This window comes from Danio rerio, chromosome 7, assembly GCF_049306965.1.
Source record: "Danio rerio strain Tuebingen ecotype United States chromosome 7, GRCz12tu, whole genome shotgun sequence".
In the NCBI taxonomy this organism is placed as follows: Eukaryota; Metazoa; Chordata; class Actinopteri; order Cypriniformes; family Danionidae; genus Danio; species Danio rerio.
Window position 1 is genome coordinate 64,853,477 of NC_133182.1, and position 9,598 is coordinate 64,863,074.

At 37.7% G+C, this 9,598-nt stretch overlaps 1 protein-coding gene across 1 annotated transcript in view; it reads left to right on the plus strand.

The window, feature by feature from the left end:
• stim2b (stromal interaction molecule 2b) overlaps nucleotides 1–9,598 on the plus strand; it is an 860,843-nt gene that overhangs the window by 225,045 nt on the left and 626,200 nt on the right. The window lies entirely within an intron of this gene.

The following is a 9,598-nucleotide window of genomic DNA, read 5'->3' on the forward strand; positions in this document are numbered from 1 at the left end:
AGCAAGACATGATGAGGAGTGTGCATTATTGTCGAGTTAATGTTTACCTCAGGTGTGTGTAATTTTCAAATAATTCAATGACCAGAGTCAATCATTCTGCATATATAATGGTTACCACTACAAAAGACATTACTTGGATCAGGGGTGTCAAACTCAGTTCCTTGAGGGCCGAAGCCCTGCACAGTTTAGTTCCAACCGTGCTCCAACACAATTACCTGTAGGTTTCAAACAAGCCTGAAGGACTCAATTAGTTTGATCAGGTGTGTTTAATTAGGGTTGGAACTAAACTGCGCAGGGCTGCGGCCCTTTTGGAACTGAGTTTGACACCTGTTACTTAGATGTTATATTTCGAAGTATTTGTCAGGTTTTTGTCCTCAAACTGCTGCTCTGTGTAGAGCACTGATTTATTTTATCTCATTCTAACAACATAGGCTCATTGGAAATGCATGTCTCAACCCACACTTTTGCAATATGTAAGATTCTTTGCTCTGGGTACATTTTGTTGCACATTTCAGATAGCAAATCCACTAGAGGGCACTTTCTACATTTTATATGTTACTTGGTATGTTACTATGTTACTTTATATTTTGTCAGATTAGTGGTTAATTTGTACAAATTAGTAATAGTTCAGACATATGAAAATTTATCATTTTAAAAGCATCCCCGCCCCTAAACCCAACCATCATTGGGGGATAAACAATTAATAGTAAACTGTAGGAATGAGATCATTCAAATGAATACAAATTAGCCACTAAATCAAAAAGTTATGAATCGCTGTGGGATTGTGTTGGCTTTATTATAAGCATCAAATATACATTCTTCTTGTAGGAAGTCGAAAAGATCACCTTGTTGTCGACTGGCCAAAACCTTTCCCTGAACTCAATCAAATGTGATTTCAAAGGCTGACCTTAGAGGAAAAAAAACTTAATCGTACATTGATTTTATCTCTTGTGGAACCGCGCTTCACCAGACTCGAAACAGAGCAATTTTTTCGTCTCAAACAGACCATTTGAAGGGAGTAAATGAGCAATTTTACCATGCCAGAAACAATGTCCATATTGAGATTGGAAGGTGAAACAAATGTATTTAAATACTAATAACAGACACTGTTTAGTTGTTTTGTGAAATTTAATCAGTGTTTTGCAAAGAACTTTACAAAATAATCCTTTATTTTTCGATAATGTGTTCCTGTAAATAGGGTTAGGCCGAAAAACGATGCCATTGTCCATCGCCGATGGCCAATAGAAAACACGATGCTGAGCCGGCATCATGATCCATCGCCCTACCCCCGTCGCAAACCCGCTTGTGAAAAATACACACTCAGGCTCTGTTTACACTAATACGTCTTAGTATTAAAATGGCATTTTAGAACGAAAATTATCCACATCCACACCTTTTGATCCACATCCACCACACACATACAGCCACACGCTGTCACGCGCTCCTCTGAGCTCCAGGCAGAGAGTTTATGAAGGCTGGATTGCGTCTTACTACAGTTAATAAATTTGATATTCAAACATCCCAAGTTTCCCGGGAAGTTCCACAGATTTCTCCTGGTCCTGAAATAAGTTGCGCACCCTTCTCAGCCCTGGATCCCTCCTCGTTCTTCAGACCCCCCACCTACTCCCTTTTATGACATGATGACAATGCCATGGTCCATCGCGATGTTTCATATTGGATATCGTACGATGCCAAATTGGTCAACATCGCCCAACCCTACTTGTAAATATCATCAGTGTGAAAAGAAACAAATGTTGTAGTTGTCATACTGCCCAGTAGTGTTCGATTTGACCTAGAAACTGCAGTCACGTGTGCAGTACACTGTAAAAAAATAAAAAACATTAAACATTTAATTAAGTTACTGTAATTAAATATCCGTTATTTTACGGTAAATTTCTGTAATTTCACCCCAGCTGCTGGAAATAAACCTTAAAACTACAGATTTTTTTTTTTTTTTACAGTAAACGTATATTTAAAAAAAATATAGGCTGAAGCATTTCTAATGAGCCTGTGTTGCATTCAAAGCCCTTTGTTTTGATTAGATTTTTGATATTTGCCTAAATTGAAATCATTCAGCATGGTAATGGCACCGTAATGCAGTTCAAGACCTGCCTGAAACTACTTTAGCTGTAGGGTTCCCTTATAATAGTTCCCTATTTGTTCATCAGCCAATCAGAATCAAGCATTCAACAGCCAGAGTGTATGTGCATGTGTGCGATTGACTGAGACAATCTTCCTGCATTCCTCAAGTTGATGTGAATCTCCTGTGATGGCCCTGGACAACAGTGTGTACTTCAGTGTTAAATCTGTTTTTTGTGCGTCTGCAGAAGCGTCACATTGAATTAACATTCTTACACATGTAATTCGAATAGCCTGTGGGTTCTTTGAGAAGCTCCTCTAGTTTGTTTTTATTGATGCGCTCAGTCTTTGAGACCAAAGTGTGATGGACATTGTGGCATTCAAATACTCAGCAGATGAAACTGAATGAAACCATCTGAAGTGTTTATAATAAGCAAATAAGTTTTAAATTTTAAAATCAGATAATATTTCTTGTTTCTTATTTTTTTATTTTTTTTAATGGTAAAACAATTGAAGGGCACCTATTTTACCTCTTGTATTCTGGTGTCTCCAGAATGTGTCTGTAAAGTTTCAGCTCAAAACACCCATCAGATTATTTATTATAGCCTTCTGAATCTGCCTATTTTAATGTCTGAGTTCAGCATAGCTTTTTTTGCAGCCTGTGGCTCTAAATGCAAATGAGCAGCTTCTCCCCGCCCACCGTTCCCTTGTGTGTGTCTGCTTCTCATCATGCATTATGTCAGATAAACAATGCTCAGTGATACAGAGACAGACCCGGATAAAGCTTAAATACAGCTCATTACTCAGAAATACTAAGTTAGTTTATTTAATGTATTTGAGGTGGAGTTTATTCAAGCCTTTCTGAAATGATGAGTCACACACAAATGCCATTTGCCTTAAAGACATACACACTAAGTTAATAAACACACTATGATGACAGTTTACACACTATATCTACACACAGTCCTGTCCAAACAGCTCACAAAAGATGATTTTCATAATAGGTGCCCGTTAAATGCATAACGAGTTAGCAATAGTCCCATTACTACACAACACTGGGGAAAAAATACAGACATTTACTGTAAAATAACGGAGATTTCTGTCATTTAATGGATGTTATTTTACTTTTTTTCTGATAAAAAAAATTACAGATTTTTTTTTTTTTTACAGTGAATGTTATCACCACAGTACTTTTTGTGAAATGTAGTTTTCTTTTTAAATACTGAAAAAGTAATGTTTGGTCTCGAACCAAGACATTTTGAAGTTAATAAACAAGTGCCTACATTTAAAGAACTGGGATTAGCCTTGTTTCGTAGTGATTATTATTGCAGGATACACCCAGTGTAACACATCTTTGTTTCATTTATTTTTTCATGTCATGTTTACCCAGCTTTCAGGCACCAAGATCTGTTCTGAATTGAAGCACTTGGGTGTGTTGGCATCGCACTTCAGCCACAACAGCATGCTAATATGCTAAATCCAAACAGAGCCAGTCATCTGCCGACCCAATGTCAAGTTTCTGTTTGTTCTAACTCTTGAAAGACTCTGTTTTGATTTCCTCTGTGGTCACATGTGGTTTGGTCTTAATGATTTGTTCTGACACTAGAATACTAAAGTGCAAATTACAATTGCATTACTGCAATTGCATTACTGCAATTGCATTACTGTTAAACGTTATATTTTATTTTAGACCAATTACATCACCAGATGTCAAACGACTTTTTTATTTATATAGTGTAAATTGCTTCCCTGAGGTGAACTGATTAAATAAGAAATATTATTTTAGGTGTTCCTTAAGTTAAAAAAAAAAGCGCTACTATTGTGGTTGTTCTAATGTAATTATAAATGTAAAATGAACAACCCACCAGCATTGCATGTGTAATATGTAACTGCAAAATTATCTACTGTATACACTACCTGACAAAAGTCTTGTCGCCTATCCAAGTTTTAGGAACAACAAATAATAAGTTGACTTCTAGTTGATCATCTGGTTTCAGAAGTGGCTTTTACAAAAGACAAAGGCCTCAAGATTATGCTTATTTGACCAAAATAAAATATGATCATGCCTTGATTTTGAATGATTTCATTAAGACAGTAAGGGGTGACTTTGCTTAGACAAAAGTCTCATCACTGAACAGAAATAATGTCCAGTATAGATTAAAAAGTCATGCAGCAGTGGAGAAAGAATGAATATTGTGTCTGACTCCCATGAGCTTGGAGGACTGCATCCATACATCTCTGCAATGTCTGAAATCACTTAATAATAAAGTCATCTGGAATGGCAAAAAAAGCGTTCAGAATGCAGGACTCCCAGAGTTCATCAAGATTCTTTTGATTAATCTTCAACGCCTCCTCCTTCATCTTACCCTAGACATGCTTAATAATGTTGATATCTGGTGACTAGGCTGGCTTTGCTTTCAGGAGCTTTGATGTGGAGGCTGAAGTATTTGCCCTCTTCTGTGGTTTGTAATGTAATAGGCAGCACAAATGTCTTGAGACCTCAGGCTGTTCATGTGTCCATCTCTCGCACGCCCCCATACTGAATGTAACCCCAAACCATGATTTTTCCTTCACCAAACTTGACTGATTTCTGTGATAGTCTTGGCTCCATGTGGATTCAAGTTGATCTTCCGCAGTATTTGTGATGATTGGGATGCAGTTCAACAGATAATACGTTAGAAAAATCAACCTTCTGCCACTTTTCCATATGATAAACTAGAAAACAAGTTATTATTTGTTGTTCTTACAACTGGAATCCACAACAAAACTTATGTCGGGTAGTGTATAAAATTACATTATTTTATATACAATGAAAGCATTGCAAAATTTTTACTTCAGGTTTAGTATGCAGCTGATGCTAGATCCAGTGAAGTTAGCTTCATTCTTCAAACAAAACTGTGCCATGTATGGCCATCCACTTTTCTTACACTGGTATATTTCAGAAGTGTGTCTGTTTCCGAAGTCGGTAACACTTTAGAACAGGGGTCATCAATCTCGGTCCTGGAGGGCCGGTGTCCCTGCAGGGTTTAGCTCCAACGTGCTTCAACACGCCTGACTGAATTTTTCAAGTATTCCTAGTAAATCCTTGATTACCTTGTTCAGTTGTGTTTGATTAGGGTTGGAGCTAAAATCTGCAAGACACCGGCTCTCCAGGAACAAGTTCGGTGACCCCTGCTTTAGAATAACTATCCGTTATAACTAGTTAATAGATCATTAATAAACTGTTAGTTAATGAGTTACAAATGACTTAAATAAGTTAAAAGTTTGTTCATTATTTATAACTGTGCCTTACAGATAGCCAACAGATAACTTACAAGCTGTTAGTTAACAAGTTATAAATGACTTGTTAACTGCAATTTAATGATTTAAAGCCATACCTAATAAATTAGTAATAGATCACTTGTCCTGCTTTGCTTTTGACATAACACAGTGTTCGTATCTAATGTCAGCCGTTAAGCGATTCAACATCAGTAATTTGTGAACAGAAGTGCAATTTTATCAAGCATTTTGCTTTAGAGACACTCTGCCATCACAAATCCCACAACCAACACTTACCGGCCACTTTATTAGGTTCGCCTTACTAGTACAAGGTTGGACTCAATCGAAACTCAGGCAACGTTTCTCCAGTCTTCTATTGTCCAATTTTGGTGAGCATGTATGAAACTGTAGCCTCAGTCTCTTGTTCTTAGCTGACAGGAGTGGCACCCGGTGTGGTCTTCTGCTGCTGTAGCCCATTTGTCTCAAGGTTGGACTTGTTGTGTGTTCAGAGATGCTCTTCTGCAGACCTCGGTTGCATCGAGTGGTTATTGGAGATACTGCGGCCTTTCTATCAGCTGGAACCAGTCTGGCCATTCTCCTCTGACCTCTGGCATCAACAAGACATTTGTGCCCACAGAACTGCTGCTCACTGAATTTTAATTTTTTTTTTCAGACCATTCTCTCTAAATCCTATATAAGGTTGTGTAGATCCCAGTAGATCAGCAGTTTCTGAAATACTCAGACCAGCCACATTCAAAGTCACTTAAATCACCTTTCTTCCTTATTTAGATGCTCAGTTTGAACTGCAGCAGATTGTCTTAACCATGTCTACAAGTCTTAATGTATTGAGTTGCTGCAATGTGATTGGCTGATAAGAAATTTGCATTTACAAGCAGTTGGACAGGTGTACCTAATAAAGTGGCCAGTGAGTGTACAAACAACATACAAATAAGCTGGTTCACTTTTTGTATCTAATAGAGTATTTTTAGCCTGAACTCTTGCAGGGTGTTTTAATAGTCCAAAGATCATGTCAAGGGATGAAAGACATTTTGCTTTCTTAAAGTTTCTGGAACTTTCAGATTCTTGAAAAAATAAACTGCAGAATATGCAACAAGCCGCGATCCAGACACAGACAGCACATCTGCATCATGACTAGCTTTCCATTTATAGAGGCATTTTCCAAAGCCCCTCATCTCAGAAAACACAAAATTGTAGGTTGTTCTTGAAAAATTATAGCAGACGGGCTGGCAGCCATCTTTCCTCATTGCCAAGTCAATTTGTTTCTTTCTACAGTATATCCAAGTTTAATGCAAATGTGCTTCTGGATTTTAAGTTTCTACACAAATGATGAATAACTGGAAAGTTTGAGTCATTTAGTGGTTTTAAAATCTCTACATTAGCTTGTTAGTCAGTAGATTTATACTCAAGGCACTGCTGTGTACTTTATATTCAATCTATTGTTTAGTGTATTTTTAAACAATTATTTTGTTCTCAAGCCTTCATTAGGTTGGGAAAGCATGGAATTTGTTTCAAGAGTTCACACTTAATTGATGATTAATAATAAAGCTTGTTTGACATACTGTCCCTGGAGAGAACCCTGAGCTCAGAAGATCCTCGAGCCAGGGGGTCCCTCCTGTTTGCAGAGTGAGAGGAGAGTTTGAGCTCAGGTAGGTCTCAAGAACTTGCCTACTGTTTACAGCTAATGAACAAATAGGAAATGCTATGAAGAGATATTTTGCTGACTAGGAGCACATCTGTTGTGCCAATTTGGATTAGTCAAATTAATTTTAGTCGCATATCTTTGGATGGTGGGAGGAAACCGGCTGACCCGGGGGAAACCGACGTGAGCACAGGGAGAACATCTAAGCTCCACATAAAAACGTTGATTGGCCTGGTAAGGACTTGAACCAGTGACATTCTTGCTGTGAGGCCACTGGGCCACCATGCCACCCTATCACAAAAAAACAGGAGGATGAGTTGGGGTGGAAGGGGGGATTCTTCAAGACAAAGATAACTTTGGCCCTGTTTACACTACAACATTTAATGTATATTATAACACTATACTATAACAAACTGTTTTAGAACTAAAACGATCCACATCCACACTGGCGTTTCACCTAGCGTTACTGAATAGCTTGCAGTCTACACATTGCTGAAAACGCACATCATGTGACCACACACACACACACACACTAGCATGCACTGCAGCATATATGCACTTCTGAGATCAAGGCTGTCAGTGGGTGCTTTGAGCACACCTCTCCAGGTGAGAGCAGCGCACGGCTGACAGTTCATCAAGGATAAACTGCTGGATCTTAGCTCACTATATTTGTTAAGCGTGATATTTAATTAATCTGGTCTATATCTTACGACATATTCCTAGACTTTGGTCTTTTGAATCTATTCAAAATGCAGTTATCAGGCAGTTATGTTATAGGCTTCATTTTGTTATAAATATGCATACAGTGAAGATGACGGTCATATAAATATGCAGCTTCACGATGCCTCAACATTTTTGGTGTCTGTTATGTTGTTAATATCAAAATAAAAATAGGCAGTTCCTTATATTATGTTTTCATTTTATTGTTAAGAAAGTAAAACAAAGTAGCCAGAGTGATGTTATAGAGGTTATAGAATACACTGTTCCCTTTGAACATTTGCGCAACGTGTTCTTGGGCATTTGTTTTCCATATAAAACGCGAAAAGATGGTGATTGTTTACATGGACATCAGTTATTAAATTATTTGCTCAATTAATAATTTGTCGACTTTAACTGGTTTGGCACTTTCACCTTCATTCAGGAACATATTATGCATGCCCCCATGACAAATGAGATATTGGATGCGAGAATTTTTGGTACCACACACCAATTGGGAGATAGTACTGTAAAAGCCTCTGCATTTCTCGGTAACTTAGATGCACTCAGTAGGTAGTGTCAGAAAGCTGTGTGTGTATAGATTATCCTGTCACAAAATGCTGTGAAAATCTGATACAACGGTAATAGTTTGTTTAAGGTGTTAATATGTTTACACTTGGAGAGCAGCATTTAAAGTGGATCTTTCGGTCCATAATATTGCAGTGATACTAACATGCTGTAAACTTAGTAGTTCAATCATTTTGACAAAGGTACCTGTATGTCTTTAAACGCTGAAAGAGTACTGCTGACGATAGAAACTACGTAACTTTGCCATCTGAATAAACATAAACAAAGCACATTGATCACACGCTTACCAAATCTGCAGAGACGGGACAATCAACATGAACTGGAGCCACGTCTTTTTTAAAAGGAGACGAGCGGCAAATCTAGATTTCACCATTACCACATGCGAAGAGGTAATCTGGTTGTTTAGATTACCTTTCTGTTGCATGTTAGCAGGCCACTGTAATCCACACAGTCCACATCCAGTCCGGCTGCGCTCTCATAGAAGGGATTTAAAAAAAAAATAAAAATTTCGTTGCAGCACATTTATAAACACTGAAGACCCATGTCTCCAAAATTTTAATTATGGTTAGCAACATAACGTGGCGTCTCTCTGCTATCTGAACAGAGTCTTTGAAGCTATCAGGCATATTAATGAAGTTGCACCTCATTCACAATAGAGCGTGCTGAATGGTTCAAAGTCTTTCTTATAAATTAATGCTAAAAACTCGAGAACGTCACACTGTACTTGGCGGTACAGACATCCAATCTCCACGCTGAAATTTGCACAGTGATTGAATTGTTGGGATGTACCTTCAAAATTTATTTTCAAACCGGAAAAACAAATTTGCTCAAAATAACATAAAAACAACCAATTTTCACGTTTTAGAGAAATATATGTGTCCTAATAGTGTTTTTAGCAGCGTGGGACACATATATGACTGTCAACATCTCAAAAAATTTGTGTTGGTGTTTTGTGACCCTTTAAGTCAATAGATGCTGCTAAACTGTCAAGAACCGTTGCTACTGTAAATGTAAGGGGTAATAAAGAAATTGCAGCGTGATAAAGGTTATTAAATGCACAACATGGAGACAAAGAAATGGTCGGCGTAAAGCAGAGAGTGGTTTACTTTGCTAAGTGCATTTAAAATCCCACTCTTCCCATGGTGATTAATTATTTGCTATAAGTTATAGACATTAAGACCCAATCAAAAAAAATTTTTGTACCCCTACTTCTTCCCCTTGGCCCTTAAAACAGAGTGTGAAGGGGAAGGGTTTAATTTTTTACCCCCCAAAAATGGGACTGCACTAAGAAATGGGATCAAACTAAGCCTTCTTTTT